Raw genomic sequence first — 17,729 nt, forward strand, 5'->3', positions numbered from 1 at the left:
TTTATATCATAGTTTTTCTTTTTCTCTTGTCATATTACATTGGCCAGGATACCTACTACAATGTTGAATAGCATTAGTGACAATAATATCTTTATTTTTCTCATTTTTTTATTTGAAGAATATTTAAAAATTTCACTTTACATGTGATTTTGATGCAAATTTTTAATGACAATTTTATTCAGGGTGTTTAGTTCTATTTTCACCATGTTAAGAACATTCAACTTGGAGGCAAATTAAATTTATCAAATGGTGTTTATGTATCTATTAATGTTGATTTGTTTTATCTTTTAACTTGTACTTTAAAAATTCTCTAACTTGAATTGCTTTTGTATTTCTAGCATAAAATTGTAAATTCTTAATAAAACCATACGTTTAATATTTGTAATTTTTTATTATATCACTTCTGTTCGGTGTTCATGGTTAGAGAAAATAGTAGCTATATCCCAGAAATGCATGTGCGCGCACACACACACACACACAGCCAAAATAATTATTAAATTTATCTTTTTCATCTATTTACTCTTTGTTACCTTCTTTCTGTTTCTTATTTTATTTTTGCATAAATAGAAAACTAAGCAAATTTGCTGAGTTGTGTAACATAAATTTTTAAAAGCTATCTTCAGATACCTCTGGATAATATTTTTGGTTCTCTCATGTTGCTATTTGTCATTAAACGAAATAATTTTGTTTTTTGAAAGTGATATTTCAAGGCATTTCTGATTGTATTTAGGAATAAAAAAAATTTACTGAAAAATATGTGGGTTTGTTTATTCCTTTTGTTATTTCCTCTCTTCCTTATTCCTTTCCTTTCTCCTCATTCTTCTTTTATTCTCTGCTTCCCTCTTTTGTTTATTTTCCTACAGTAATGGTGAATTTGCCTTAAACTGACCATATTGTATTCTCTAGTCCCTATTGTAGCTAGCAGAATGCATTCTCATGATGGATAGATAGGAAAATGCACAGTCTGTGACAATGGAAGATAGTACAACCAAGGAGCTCATGGAGATCAATGGAACAAACGCAGTTTATAAGCATCTAAGCTAAGCAGCCAAGGAAAGGCATATGGTTCTGAACACAAGCTATATGTTCACTAAACAAAAGGTAATGACATGCTACTATGTATCAGGCACTATGCTAGGTTCTAAGGCAAAAAAGGAGATCAAGACTCAGACCAGGCACCTCCTCAGAGGACTAGCAGTGTTTTAGGAGGACATATATGAAATCAGAGATTTATTACAATGGAGAGAGCATTAGATGTATGTAGAAAACGACTGGTAGATACTGAAAGATGACGCTAAGGCAACCTATGGAGTTTAGGACACGGTCCACAGTGTGCTGGATAGTTACTCCAAGTCAGATATAATTCTGTTTACCACAGTTGTGTGAAAGCAATTACGTCGATTTCACATTTTATTCCTATTAAATTACTAAGTGGACTACTTACCCACTTAGTTATTTAAGTTAGGACATTTGCACTTAAATGCACAGATACTCATTTCTTTACTCTTCATCTTCTGATAACTCACTCACTAAGGCAGGTCACTCATTCAATAAAAATATACTGCCCACCTACTACGTGTCATTATTGGACTCAATTAGAAGCCAATCTGATTGAGTCCCTGACCTCGTGAAATTTACTCTCTAGTGAGACAGACAAACATGAATCAAAATCTCTCAAATAAGTGTATAATCAAAGGACAGAAGGACAGATTTATGTGCAACCTAAACATTTAGTGATTAATTATACAGTGCTGGGTATAAGCATGGGAGCATTAAGGGCCCAAGGGAAGGAGGAAGCCCAGAAAGTGATAATTGAGTTGAGACCTCAAGAATATTTGGGTCAAGAGACAGAGGTAAAGGGCTCCAGACAGAGGGCTCCGTGTGAGTGCAGGCCCTGTGGGAGGAAGCATGGTGCTTCTGAGGCTAAGAAAAAGGTACAGAGTTTAAGGGAGGCATGTGCACAATTAATGAGAGCTGTTGCTCTCTGGGTCTTGTAGGCCCTTTTAAGGATTTCCTTCCTTAGAAAAATGGGGAACTCTGAAGGGCATTAAATGTGGGAGAAAATAATTGATTTCCAGGTGGCCGTAATGTAGCAAATGGACTCAATGTTTTCAGCTCTTCCAACACCTCTACAGCAATTTCCCTGTATTCAATTCCCTCCTTTAACCTCCACAGGATGAATACTGACTCTGACAATACATACAGTATATAACATTTATTCAGTATTTTCTAACTGCCAGGCATTTTCTTAAGGGCTTTACATATATTATTTCATTTTTTCCAGCAATCTCTTAGATTTGTGTCTATTTATGTCTTCATAGCACAGACGTGGGACCTCAGGTACAAAAAATTTAAGTAATTTGTCTAAGGTCACAGAACTGTAAGATCTGTACACTGATTTGGATTTCTGGCACTATTATCATTGTTTCCAATGTGTTGTTAGGAGCTTTTTCTAATATTTCAATAGTTCTGCTGCTTGTTTTCTCAAATTCTATCATAAGAAAATGGAGTTAGAATATGAACTATGTAAACATTTCAAATAAAATGAGGTTAATATTTCGGACATTCTATGTTATATAAGATTTCTGAATTTTCCTAATTGGTTTAGAATAAAAATATGAAAGAAAGGCAATGATGTTGTGAGGAATACAATTTTATTTGCATATTTATTTAAATGAGATATTTGAATATTTTACATGGATTTAAGCTTAAAATCAAGCACCTTTGGTGAATCATTTTTCTCTCAGAACTAAATTTGATAAGTTTTGTGAATCTCAAAATGGTGCGATGTTCACACATTTATTACTTTTTATTTCATATATATTTAGAGTGTCGGTAGGTAAGATAGGTTTGTGTCAGATTCAGTGTTACCATAATAAGGGAATTCTATTTAAAATGTTGCATATGCATGCACAATATTACTGGCTATATATAACAGATATATGTGTAACAGTTACAAGCTTGTAAATGTTATTTAAATGAAGACTTTTAATCTACACGATTTAAATAAAATTTATTTCTATTAACCTTACATAGAGAAAAAAATTCAAAACACCAAACAATATGGTATTCAAAATATAGAACTACCAGTTAAATGCAGATTAATTTTTTAACAAGAATTCCTATGCAGTAGGCAGATAGGTCCCACATCCCATTGTGATTGACAAGCCTGACATATGGAATAGTTCACAAATTCCCAGGTGACTGACAGATGGAGAATAGGAAGGCGGATAAAGTTGCCTAGAGAGCTGAGGATGATTTCATATTCAGCGGTTTTGATCAAAAGGATTCCAGATCTCACACTAAATTTAGCACCGCTGGCAATTAGTGCATGATTTATTCAGTCCTTTCATTTGCTGGTTGACAAATGGAAAACAAGCACAAAATTAAAAATAAGTTTATTTCCAGCATTTCGGATATTTAAAATGTGTGTGTCTTTGTTTGCACATAAATTAACATGAGATGAATTTATAGTGAGATTAAATCTGAAATGGAGATGCAAGCAATAAATAAGAGCTTTTTTATGTATCGTACGGGCAGAACAGGTGTTTGAATTAAGAAATACTAATATGTTTAGCAGCACGGCTCCACCTTTAGCATTAGGGAGTTGATGCTTTCCTAAATTTAGAATAATCTTTTCACAATTTAGAGTTCTTTCATAAGCTTCCAACATAGGTGACCATCTGTATGACAATATTAATGCTTTTCAGTCTAGTAATAGTATAAAAATAAAAACAACTCCCCATCACCAGGCTTTTCTGCATTACAATGAGTCACAGAAAGGCTATAGGCTTCCTTCCCTGTTTCTGAGTCTTGGGTGTCCGTGGTGAACAGGCAGCAGACACCCAAATCTATCCCCTCTCATGCATTTAGAAATGGGGTTACAAGATTTCAACCTTTTCTGTACTATCCTTCAAGCTAGACCACGTGTAAAGCTCTGTTTCCAGTTTCTCTTCCTATTTCATGGAACAACAATGAGAGGAGCAAGATACGCTGATGTCAACCTTCTGTTGTGTTATTTAGAATCAGAACCCAACAATATCACATCCACAATTGCAAGAGAGCGTAACTGTAAATTGTCCCTCCTAGGGATCCAGAGAGGCAGGGACATTTTAAAGCACATTGACTGAAGGTGTAGAAAATGAATTGAGCAAAAGCCCCATTCTTTCAGTGATTTTAAAAAAAAAAAAAAAAAAAAAAAAAAAACAATTATCATCTCTGAAAGACCTTGTGATTTCTGAGTAGGTGTGTCTGTCTATCTCCTTTTTAGAAATCTTCTTGGCACTGTCTAATATAGCTGCTTAGAAAGATGAATGAATTTCTCGAAAGACGGTGGAAGCTGGAAGGATGTCTCAGAGTGTGAGGTGCCCTATCATTGTTAATGGAACAGAAGTGGCCAATTGAGGTAGCTTGACATCAAAAGCAAACCAGGGCAAACATTTATGAAATGTTGGGCTGGCAGCAAAGCACCTGAGACTTAGGGATTGTGGGGGCAGATGTTTGGGATACTTACAGGTTTTCTTATTTGATTTGTATTGCAGGTCTGACATTCAACTTTATTTGTATTCATTATTCACAGTGGGAACTAGAATGGTTTTTAAAACAGCATAAAATCCACTTAAATTATAATGGAAAGAATTGTGTGCAATGTGATGCTTTAATTACTGTTAGGCTAACCTTGGGATATGGGAAATGTCAGTTTTCATTGGCCACATGAAGGCTGAGCCCAGGTTTTAGCCCGCAGATATGTGCAGGCAGTAGGGGAGCAGCTCATGGGCACAGCCTGCCTGAGGAGTCCCCACAGTGCTTCAAATCTGCTTTGCCTCCTCCCCACACACCCTGGGGCACCATCACCGTTTCATTAGTATTTTCTTCCCCTTCTGCAATACCCTCACTGGTTCTCAGCAGCAGCCCAAAGACATTTCCCAGGCAAATGGCTTCAGGTCGCTTATGTTACTTCTTTTTTTTTTTTAATAGACCCTCCCTGGGTGGGAATGTCCTGGCTTTTCCACTCACCAAGACTGGGAACAGGGAAGCTATGATGAGCTGGTACAGATCTTAAGACTCCTCTCTCTCTCAATCTATTCTTCTATTACTACTTGAAACCAGTAGCCCAAATACCGTGCTATCTCCCCTGTGTTTTCTGCATGCATAAATTATTTCATCTGTAAACAGGCATTATCAGTTTTGAGCTTCTGGTTCCCTAAGAGAATGAGAACACCTTCCAAAGTAGGAAGTCATCATTCTGATTACCCTACTCTACGGAAGGGTCTGTCTCCGTTCTTTCAAGACCTGCCGTGGTGGTTAGGTATATGGTATGAAATGAACTGGACCCGAAATTCTTCTCAATTTTAAGGAGATTTTGAATTTCAATTTACCTAACTATGTGCAAATGTAAGCTATATATGAACTGAGAGAAACATTTTCTTAAGTCATGTTCCTGGAGAGTATACAGACTAAGCCTCTACATTACAGCCTGGAGGCAAGTTATGGCATATATACATGCCCACACAGATAAACATGTTTATACAGACACTTCCAATTTTATTTATTTTACTCAAAAATATGCTCTCTGAAATTAATGAGTGTTTAATAATTTGGGGAATAACTACATTTTAAAATACATGTTGCCTTTCCTTCAGTATGCCATTTATTTTTCCTAACTAATCTGTTGAACTGAATTGAACTGTGCATAATTGCTCGTGTTTAAGCTATAAAATTTACAATGTCATATGATTCCACTTAGTAAAATCACAGTATTATATGGGAGAAAGGTGGCTACACCTCCATTCCACTATTGGAGAGAAAAGAAAGCAGGCAATACTTTCTAATACCTTATTAGTTATGCAAAGAACTATAAAAAGAATCTATCTCAACTGACACACAAGATTTTTTCTTGTTGCATACTTTCTCATCATGGTAAAAACCTGTGACAAATATAAATGCTTTATTTATTTACTTATTTATTTATTTATTTTTGAGACAGGGTCTCACTTTGTCACCCAGGCTGGAGTGCAGTGGCAAGATCTCAGTTCACTGCAGCTTTGACCTCCTGGGTTCAAGTGATCCTCCTGCCTTGGCCCTCCAAGTAGCTGGGACCACAGGCCCACACCACCATGCCCAGCTAATTTTTCTGTATTTTTGTAAAGATGAGGTTTCATCATGTTGCCCAGGCAGGTCTCAAACTCTTGAGCTCATGCAACCCAGCTCGACCTCCCAAAGTGCTAGGATTACAGGTGTAAGCCACCTCAACTGGCCTAAATGTTTAATGTTTTAATTTGCTCTATATTACCTGTATGCACTGTGATACTGTAACATCGTAAGAAGACGGAAAGGGAAAAATGTAACTCTCACTGAATGACTCTTATGTGCCAGACTTGGGGTTTTAGCAAAACATTAACTATTCTTCTCCGTTTTCTATAGTTCTCTGAATGAAATGTTTAACAAAATCTGAAGTATATGTTTAATCTCAGCATTTGTCTAAATATGTCCACCCAACATGGTCATCTCTCACCACATGTGTCTATTTATGTTTATATTTAAATGTATCAAACTCAAATAACTTAAAATGTTAGTTACTTCTGTAATAAAAGGAACATTTCAACCACTCAATAGCCGTATGTGGCTAGGAGTTATACCATTAGAGCAGATATAGAAAGTTTTCCTCATCTCAGAGAGTTTCACCGGACAATGGTGGTCTAAGTCAATCTTTCAAAGGATATATTGGTCACAGAGTTTTTGTAACTTCATTAAACCTCTGGCAAGCTGGTGGCCTACGTCTATTTTTAATTATTTATCATTTCTAGAGACCAAACACTAAAATGACACATTTCTTAAAACATTATTTACAAAAGAATAAGCGACAATTTCCTTGAAAGTATGTAACATGAGATACTTAATAAACAAATAACACTCCCCAAAACTCTCCATACTTTTGAACATTGATATAGACAGAGGGCATATATGACAGTTTATGCGACACACTCTCCGCTCTTGATCTTAAACAGTTCTTTCATTTGACTAGTTTCTAAATAACACATCTAGTGAAATCCAAAGTCATCTTTTCTGGGAGGAAAAGAAACACAAATGTTTCCACAGTGATATAGAAATACAGAAAACTGTTCAGAAGCAAACATTAAAACAGTAAGTGATCAAACATAGGTGATAATTCAAAAATCAGAAAAACTTGGAAGATTTTAACAATAGCTTTATGCTTTCAAATAAATACTTTGCAAATGTCACTGGGTGCGGTGGCTCACGCCTGTAATCACAGCACTTTGGGAGGCAGGCAGATAAACTGAGGTCAGGAGTTCGAGACCAATCCTGACCAACATGGAGAAACCCCATCTCTACTAAAATTACAAAAAAATTAGCCGAACATGGTGGCACATGCCTGTAATCCCAGCTACTCGGGAGGCTGAGGGAGGAGAATGGCTTGAACCTGGGAGGCGGAGGTTGCGGTGAGCTGAGATTGTGCCATTGCACTCCAGCCTGGGCAACAAGAGTGGAATTCTGCCTCAAAAAAAAAAAAAAACTTTGCAAATGTCTCTTTGAAATGCAAAGATTAATAATCTAATCTGAAACACATTAAAGCGACAGATAAGGGAAAGCATCATTTTTATTTTGAGATGGAACTTTGCTTACCTGGTACAGGTGCTGGGAAGTTCTGCTGACTAAGCACCTCATATAAAATTAGGGCACCAAAATTACTGTTGAATGAATGAAAAGAGTATCAGGCTGAGGAGTTTTACAGAATAGGGTGTCTGACTGTTAGTTTCAGTTCATGAAGAGTTGAGAATGGTGACCAGTTTTCTCCACACTGAAAACCTTAACAAAAGTGATCTAACCACTACTCACCCTTCATAAGCATACATTTGTTGCTACTAATCCTATTTTTACTCAGATATTTTAATGATATTCCCACAAAACTCTCTATTTGCCTTGCCATGCTTTAAGCAAATCTACATATCTCTTTTGCAACAGCCACCAAATATTAACCATATTCCTTGTTCTCTCTTTTCTGAGGAACTTATTTCTGCCAGTCTGTTCTTTTTTTTTTTTTTTTTTTTTTTTTTTTTTTTTTTTTTTGCATCTCAATCTACTATCCATCATCTGTCTTTCTCATCACCTCCCACTGTCTGAAATGAAGCTGAGAATAGACATACATAATGCTTCAACAATTACAGCTGGAAAAAGCTTACCAGCATGGCTCTCGACAGAAGGGGTGACAAGCCCTGATTTCTCATTTGTCCCCATACATTTTGATCCAGAAACTAAGAAAAACTTTTCAATTCCCAATCATATTGATCACGGAGGAAAGTCATCTGGTGAATCAATGGTAAATACTGCTAAATTAAATGAAAACACGAGGGATATTTTTCCTCTTGTTTTAAGATTATTTTATTTCCTTTTGTAATAGGTTAGTTTTGCTGGCAATCCCATGCCATGTTAGAACTCTTCATAAATTAGGAGAAAACATACCAAAATTTTAAAATAAGTTTATCATCTGTTAGTACTGGCAAATCATATCGTTTCCTTCTGGTTTATTCTAAATATCACTGTTGCTATCCTTATCCCCTACTTTGGTGAAATTACTGAAAGACAATTCAAGTAAGTGATTATATGCCTGTCACAAACTGTATCGGAGTTTCATTTTGTGCTCTCCCCAAGCACAAACAAATATGATCATTAAGGAGCATTTATTAGTGATCTAATTTGTAGGGTAATGTGCTAGGAGATAAAGACAAAGAGTTATGTTAAGGTCAGCCTTCCAATGAAAACAGGTGAGCGAGCAAGTGAGTGAGGGAGAGAGAGCAAAAGTGCCAGGAAGAGATGGCCAGATATCAAAGTTTTTAACCATTAGTTCATTCAGAGGGCAAAACCTTTCTTAGAACGAAAAATTAGAGGCTTAAAATATGTCAGCAACACCATTGGGGTGGTTTATGTGAAAGCTACTCACTGTGTTCTTAGGGTGACATATCTTCTAGCAACAGACTTGGATTTTCAGAGTTGTCTGAATTCAGGAGAAGGACCTTGGCAAAATGGAGAAAAGAAAAAGAATTTGGAGAAAGAGGAAGAGATTATACATCTCTTGTTAGTTGAGATAAGGCTCAGACAGAAAAAAAAAATGATTAATTACTATTATTAATCTCTAAGACTGTCCTATACATCTCATTTTATTCCTATTTGCTACTTGTTATTCATGCACATCTTTAGAAGGCATATGTCACAAGTCTATACAAAAGCCTGTACTAAATCAACGGATGGGTGGTCAGGGAAGAAATAATATTAGTTGGGGAAATAGACATCACATCTTTTCCACCTTTTGAGACAACTCAAAGGACTAAAATCAATAATAAAATCTGACAAGAGAAAATATACCCAGATGGTAGAAGTTATAAAGGAAAGCGTTGAGGGATATAAGCAAATAAAAGAAATATAAAAGAATGTGGACACATGCACTATTTGGCATTAAAAAGCTGAGTGTTTCTAGGACACAGAAAATGAAACTAAAGCCATGATAAGATTAAGCATTGTGTAATATAATATTCAAAATGAGTGAAAATAAAGATAGTTTAGGTGATACCTGTATCCAAATATTTTCAAGGGAGCCAAGGTGAGAAATTCCAAAAATGTCATATATTGTTATATTGGCCAATCTCCAGTGTCCCGTTAAATAAAAAAGCAATGAAATACTTGATGTTATAAGAAATATGTAATTGCAGCAGAAGTGTAAATTAAGTCCAACAGAAATCTTTAAAAATAATTACTCTTGCAGAAAGTTGGAATACACGTAGCTTTCACTGTTCCTCCCACTAAGTGCAACTATAAACCTTGAATATCAAATATAAAACAAGCATAATGATCCCAAAAGGTGGAAAGAGGAAGGAAGAATGACTGGGGACTCTGCTATCCGAGAACTGACAAAGTGGAGAGTTACTGGGGCTTTCATTTTGCTTTGTATATCTCTAAATACATATTAGAGAAACCAGCAGCCAGGAAATGCCTAAGAATACTGACAAAAAGAGCACCAAGAAAAGCTTGATCACTCTAACAAAAGGACCCAGAGAGGGGCAGCCTAGCAAGACAAAAGCAAACTGTTATTCGACAATAACTGCTCTACTTTTCCAAACATAAAGAAAAGGCTAGGGTCCAGCCACCATGCCTGCAAGCCTGGTAGAGTATCTGAACTTCAAGGCTGTGGTATGGTGACCCAACCACACTGTTTGGATGGTGTCTCAGAATGCTGAGTAGGGATCTCAGACTTTCATTCTTGCAAAGTAGTAACAAATCTTCCAGCACTCCCCTCACACCCCACCCTATATCAATAGAAACCACATGGACAGTCTTAGACTTTTATCTACATACTACTGAAATGTGGTTGGAGGCCTAGTGCAGAGTCAGGATGTCTAATGCAGTAAAGTGGTAATGAGCTACCCCTACACCCCTTAGAAACATACTGCCATTGTATTAGTCAAGGCCACTACCATCATCACTAATGAGATGCCCCTCACCACAAATCAACAGTTAGTACAGAACCTGGGCTTCCTCTGAAATTCTAACCCAACCTTTCAGTAAAAAGGCTGTGGCCTTTATCTGACCCTTCATCCCCTGACATTGAGCAGTGTAACAAGAGTTGCTGAAACATGAGATTTAAATAAGGTTCACAGTCTCTCAATGTAATACCTCACATGAATAGGTTTCATCAAAAAACAATCCTCATATCAAAAACCAGGAAGATCTCAACTTTCAATAAGAAAAGAAAATTGACAGATGCCAACATCAAGATGACACAGGTGTTAAAATTACGTGACAAGGGCTTTAAAAAGCCAGCACAAAAATGAAATGAGTAATTACAAACACACTTAAATAGAAAGTCTCAGAAATGACACAGAAAGCCTAAGAAAATAAATAAAAGATAAAAGAAGACTCAAATAAAAATGTTAGTACTGAAAAACATAATTAACAACAAATTCTTAATGGATAGGCTCAATAAGAGAATTGAGAGCAATCAGGGACTTATGAGACTCTAAAAAAAGATCTAACATTAATGTCAATGGAGTCTAAAAATGAGGAGCAGAGAGCGTAGAGCTGGAACGGTTTTTGAAGTATGATTGAAAATTTCCAAAATTTGTCAAAATTAATAAGCCTGCGGATTCAAAAAGCAGAGTAAACCCCGAAAAAGTTAAACCCAAATAATTCCATGTCCAACACACACCATACTGAAACTTTTAAAATTAAATGGGAGGAGAATAAAGGGACATAAAAAGACGTAAGATTTTTACACTTCACTTAAAGTGATAAAAAAAATTGACACTAGTAGATTGGGGTAAAAATGTAATATTAATAGCAATCACTAAAAGAGATACATAGAAATATACTTTAAAGTTTATACTTATATAAATCAAAATGAAATTTCAAAAAATGCTCAACTTATAGGGACCAAAAAGAAAGCTAGGGGATTAAAAAAAAGAAAGAGAAGAAACAGAGCAAAAAATATATAATGACCAATTTATACTCTAATCCCTAATTGTATTAAATGTAAATGATCTAAATGCACCAATTAAAATACAAAGATTGGTAGCATGGATTTAAATAAACAACCCAATTATATACTGTCTACAAGAAGCTCATTTCCACAACTATACTTAGACATTTCAACAAACTTCTCACAACAAGTAATAGACAACTGTCCAGATAATCAGCAAAAATACAGTACTCAAAATCACCATCCATCAACAGAATCACACTTATATCAAGTGCCCACAGAATATGTTCCAACAAAGACCACATCCTAGGCTTTAAAACAGATTCTAACAAATTCAAAGAAATTGAAATCAGCACTATTCACAATAGCAAAGACTTGGAATCAACCCAAATGTCCATCAGTGACAGATTGGATTAAGAAAATGTGGCACATATACACCATGGAATACTATGCAGCCATAAAAAAGGATGAGTTTGTGTCCTTTGTAGGGACATGGATGCAGCTGGAAACCATCATTCTCAGCAAACTATCACAAGAACAGAAAACCAAACACCGCATGTTCTCACTCATAGGCGGGAACTGAACAATGAGATCACTTGGACTCGGGAAGGGGAACATCACACACCGAGGCCTATCATGGGGAGGGGGGAGGGGGGAGGGATTGCATTGGGAGTTATACCTGATGTAAATGACGAGTTGATGGGTGCAGCACACCAACATGGCACAAGTATACATATGTAGCAAACCTGCACGTTGTGCACATGTACCCTACAACTTGAAGTTTAATAATAATAAATAAATTTAAAAAAAAAAAAAAAAGAAATCATCAACAGTTTGGTTTTTGACTACAGCAGAATCAAACTAGATATCAATAACAAAAAAAAAAAAAAGAAAAAGTACCAAACAACTGTAACTCAAAAAATACAGCGCTAAATATTCATGACTCAAAGAAAAAAATTAAAGGAAAATCTAAAAGCACATTGAATGCAAGAAAATGAAAATACAACATATTAAAATTTGTAGATGACAGCTCAAGCAGTGTTAGAAAAGGAAATTTACAGTACTAAACATTCATATGAGAAAAGAGGAAAAGCATGGCATGGTGGCTTAGCCTGTAATCCCAGCACTTTGGGAGTCTGAGGCAGGTGGATCACCTGAGGTCAGGAGTTCAAGACCAGCCTGTCCAACATGGCAAAACCCTATCTCTACTAAAAATGCAAAAATTAGCCAGGCAGGGTGGCACACGTCTGCAGTTCCAGCTACTCGGGAGGATGAGGCAAGAGAATTGCTTGAACCCAGGAGGAAGAGCTTAACTGAGATGGCACCACTGCACTCCAGCCTGGGCATCAGAGCGAGACTCTGTCTCCAAAAAAAAAAAAAAAGAAAGAAAAGTCTTACGTCAGTAATCTAAGCTCCCACTTCCAGGAAATAGAACAGAAAAATGTAAACCTAGCAGAAGAAAAGATATAACAACAGAAATAAATGAAATTGGAAAAAAAAGAGAAAAGACAATGAAAAAATGGCTTATTTTAACAAAAATCAATAAAGCTGACTGGCCTTTAGCTATCCTGACAAAGAAAAAAAAGAGAGAAGCCATAAATTACTAATATTAGGAATGAAACATGGGATATTATTACAGACTCTGTAGACTTCCAAAGGATAATATGAAAATATTAGAAATAACTCTACAAACATACATTTGACAACTTAGACGAAATTGATCAATTTCCTGAAAATCAAAAATGATGCAAACTCACCCAACATAAAATATACAACTTTAATAGCTTTATAACTGTTTGAAATTTTAATTCATAATTAAATTCCCCACCTTCCTCCACCTGCCAAAATCTTCAGATAAAAATGTTTTCATTGGAGAATTCTGTCAAACATTTAAATAAGAATCAGCATCAATTCTACACAATCTCTTCCAGTAAATGGAATAAGAAGAGACACTTCCAGTGTGCTATGTGAAGCCAGTAATACTCTTCTATAAGAATCATATGGGCAATACCACAAAAGAAAATTACAAAACCCTCGTAAATATAGAGGCAGAAATTGTCCACAACATATTAGCATATAGAACTCAGCAATATATAAAAATAATTATACAATATGATTGAGTGAGATTTCTTCCACAGATACAAAACTGGAACAACAGTCAAAAGTTAATTAATGTAATCCATATTAACAAGCTAAAGAAGATAAATAATAATATCATTCGATGGAAAAAAAGAACATTTGACAAAATTCAATGTCCGATCATGATAAAAAAAATCTCAGAAAACTAGAAGTAAAGGAGACTTTTTCAACTTGATTGAAAAAATATACCAAAATATTATAGCTAACCAGATCCCTAATGGTGAAATATTTAACACTTTCTCTCTAAGATCAGGAACAAAGTAAGGATGTTCTTTCTTACCAACTTATTCAATATAGTGTTGGAAATTTTAGCTGGCATGATAAGGCAAAAGAAAAAATGGCATACAGATGAGAAAGGAAGAAATAAAACTATCTCTATTTGCAGATGACATGATGGTTTCCATAGAAAATCTAAAGGAGTAAAAAAACCCTAGAACTAATAATTGAATTCAGCAAAGTTGCAGGATAAAAGATCAAGACACCGCATCAATTGCATTTTTATACTAGCAGTAAAATCATGGAAATAAATTAAAATTCGATACCATTTAAAATCAACCAAAAAATTGAAATATACAGGCGTAAATCTAATGTATAGGAGGTGAATGCTAAGAAGTGAAAAAACACTAATTAAAGGGATCAAAGAAAAGCAAATAAATGGAAAAACATAATGTGTTCATAGATTGGAAGACAACATGGTAAAGTTGTCAATTCTTCTCAAATTGATGCACAGGCTTAAGCAATTCTGATGAAAATCCAAGCAAGATATTTTTATAGATAGAGAAAAGATCTAAACTTTTGTGGAAATTGAAAATAATTAGAACAGCTAAAGCAATTTTTTAAAATAAATATAAAATAAAGGCATTATTGTACTTGTTGTCAAGACTTATTATGTAATTATAGTCATCAAGATGGAGTTGTATTGGCAATCTATAGTCAGATCTATGTAACAGAAAAGAAAATCCAGAAATTGTCAAAAAGCAATATTGCAATATTATAAATCATATTGATCATCTTGTATTGGTCTAAGATACAAAAGCAATTCAATGCAGAAAAAAACAGTTTATTCAACAAATAGTGCTAGAGCAATTAGATACTCATAAGCAAAAAAGAAAAAGGAAACAAGATTTTAAATCTAAACCTCACACTTTATCCAAAGCTAACTCAAAATGGATCATATACTTAAATGTAAAACATAAAACTAAATAGGGGAATGGAAGAGATAGTGTGAAGTTGGTTAATAGATGGAAAATTAAAGCTAGATCAAAAGAGTAAGTTCTAATGTTCTATAGTACTATAGGGTGACTATAATTTATAATAATTAATTGTATATTGTCACAGTTAGAAGAATATTTTGAATGTCCCAACACAAAGAAATGAGAAATGTGTGAGGTGATGGATATGTTAATTACTCTGATGTGATCATTATACATTGTATACATGTATGAAAATATCACACCATGCCCCATAAATAAGTAAAATTAGTATGTGCCAATTAAAAATAGTAATAAAAGCAAAAAATGTTTAGGAAAAAATGATAGGTAAAATCTTCAGGTCCTAAGTTTTGGTAAAGAGTTCTTAGACATGCCACCAAAAGCACAAAAGAATAATTGATAAATTAGAACTTCATCAAAATTAAAACCATTTGCTCTTTGGAAGACCCTGTCAAGAGAAATGGAAGAAGAGCTACAATCTTGGAGAAAATATTTGCAAACCACATTTCTGACAGAGGACTCATACCTAAAAATATGTAAAGAACTCTCACAACTCAGTGGTTAAGAAACAATCCAATAAGAAAATGGGCAAAAGACAGGAAGAAATGTTTCACGAAAGTGGAGCTATGAATGGCAAATATGCACATGAAAAGACATGTAAATCACTAGCTTTAAGAGATAGGCAAATTAAGACCACAATTAGATATCACTACACACCTATCAGAATAGCTAACATAAAAGCAGTGACAACACCAAATGCTAGACAAGATGCTGAGAAACTAAATCTCTCAAGCACTGCTGATGGAAATTTCCAGTGACCCCTTGGAAAATCAGTTTGGAAGTTGCTTTAAAAAGGAAATATATGTTTACCATGCAATCTAGCTTTTGTATCCTTGGGCATCTGTCCCAGAGAAATGAAAATATATTTACACAAAAATCCTGTACATCATTGTTCATAATAGCCAATAAGTGGGCAAAGCCAAATGTCTCTCAATGGGTGAATTGATTAAACTCAATGGGACACCCACACCAGGCAATACCACTCAATAATGAAAATGACTGAATTACTGACACACCCAACAAACTGGATTGTTGAACTCCCTTTTGCTGATAATTCCATTGACGTAACATTTTCAGTGGACAAAACTACAGAGTTGAAAAACAGATTAGTGTTTGCCTTTGGTTTGGAATGGTGGGGGAGGTGGAAAGGGGTCAGGGCAACTATAAAAAGGGAACAGGAGAAAGATCTTTGAGATGAAGGAATATTTATCTGTCTTGATCAGGATGGTGACTACACACGTGATTAAAATGACATAGAAGCAAACACACGCTTTATTGCAATGTGAACTTCTTGATTTTCATAGTTGTGCTATAATTATGTAAGTTCTAATCGTGAGGGCAACCTGGATGAAGAAGACACAGGAACTCTCTGTGCAATCTTTGCAACTTCCCATGAAACCATAATTATTTCAAAATAATATATTTAAGAAATAATAGCCGGGCGCGGTGGCTCAAGCCTGTAATCCCAGCACTTTGGGAGGCCGAGACGGGCAGATCACAAGGTCAGGAGATCGAGACCAGCCTGACTAACACGGTGAAACCCCGTCTCTACTAAAAAAATACAAAAAACTAGCCGGGCGAGGTGGTGGGCGCCTGTAGTCCCAGCTACTCGGGAGGCTGAGGCAGGAGAATGGCGTAGACCCGGGAAGCGGAGCTTGCAGTGAGCTGAGATCCAGCCACTGCACTCCAGCCTGGGTGACAGAGCAAGACTCCGTCTCAAAAAAAAAAAAAAAAAAAAAAAGAATTAATAACTAGTCTTCAACATTCAGTATCTTTAAAATAATAACTAGTCTTCAACCTTCAGTATCTTTCTGACAGAATTGCCTTTTTATTGATGAAAATAAGTGATGGGAACATTCTAGTCCAGTGATTATAAAGATGGTCCTAGGACCAGCAAGAGCAGCAACATCAGCACCACCTGGGAACTCATGAAAGATGCAAATACTCAGCCTGACTTCAGATCCACTCAGTCAGACACTCTCAGAGTGGGCCTAGCAGTTTGTGTTTTAAGGAGCTTCCTGGTGAATCTGATGCATGTTGAAGTTTGAAAACCACTGGCCCAGGGCCAAGAAGTCCTGGTCTTGAGCGAGATCATGACTATAGCCTGAAGAAAAGCCATATTCCCTCTGGCATAGCTGTATCCACGCTCTCTCCATAGCCTGTGAAAGTTAACAAAGTGCCGCCCATCATACTCCACAGACTCCTCCTTATGATCATCCACTTGAAATCATTAAACGTGAATACTGAGCATTTCAAAGTATACATATGCAAAGTCATTACAACTAACTCAACTTTACGCTGTTATGATTCTACTCTGCATTCACTCTAGTCCCAGATTTATTTAAAACTCTAAATGTTAAATTCAAGGTCATATCTAGACACAGGTGCCTTTCAATAATGTAAAATCAGAATTATAATACTTTCCTGTCCACCTCACAGGATTTTTGTTAAATCATATCAGATAATGTACGTGAAGGATCTGTGAAATATTTCCACCACCTACACAAATAGTTTTTATTATCACGATCAATTATATATTTCAATACTTAATAATAAATATTTTGTCAATATTCTCAATATGCACTTATCACTTCTTAGCCAATTCTCACATGACCAGTGGTTTACATATGCTGTCCCTAACCTTCACAAGAGATGTTCATTACAGAGAGTTGTATCAACATATGGGCATGTTGACTCCGAGAGGAGGGATAAATGCCTGTGGACTCATCATTGCTGGTCAAACTCAGATTTGAAGCAGACTAGCGGATTCCAAATATAGCACTGTTCTTTCTCACTGCGTCTCTGGCCTTCTCAGTCACAAAGACACTTAC

This window comes from Chlorocebus sabaeus, chromosome 14 (genome assembly GCF_047675955.1).
Source record: "Chlorocebus sabaeus isolate Y175 chromosome 14, mChlSab1.0.hap1, whole genome shotgun sequence".
Lineage (NCBI taxonomy): Eukaryota > Metazoa > Chordata > Mammalia > Primates > Cercopithecidae > Chlorocebus > Chlorocebus sabaeus.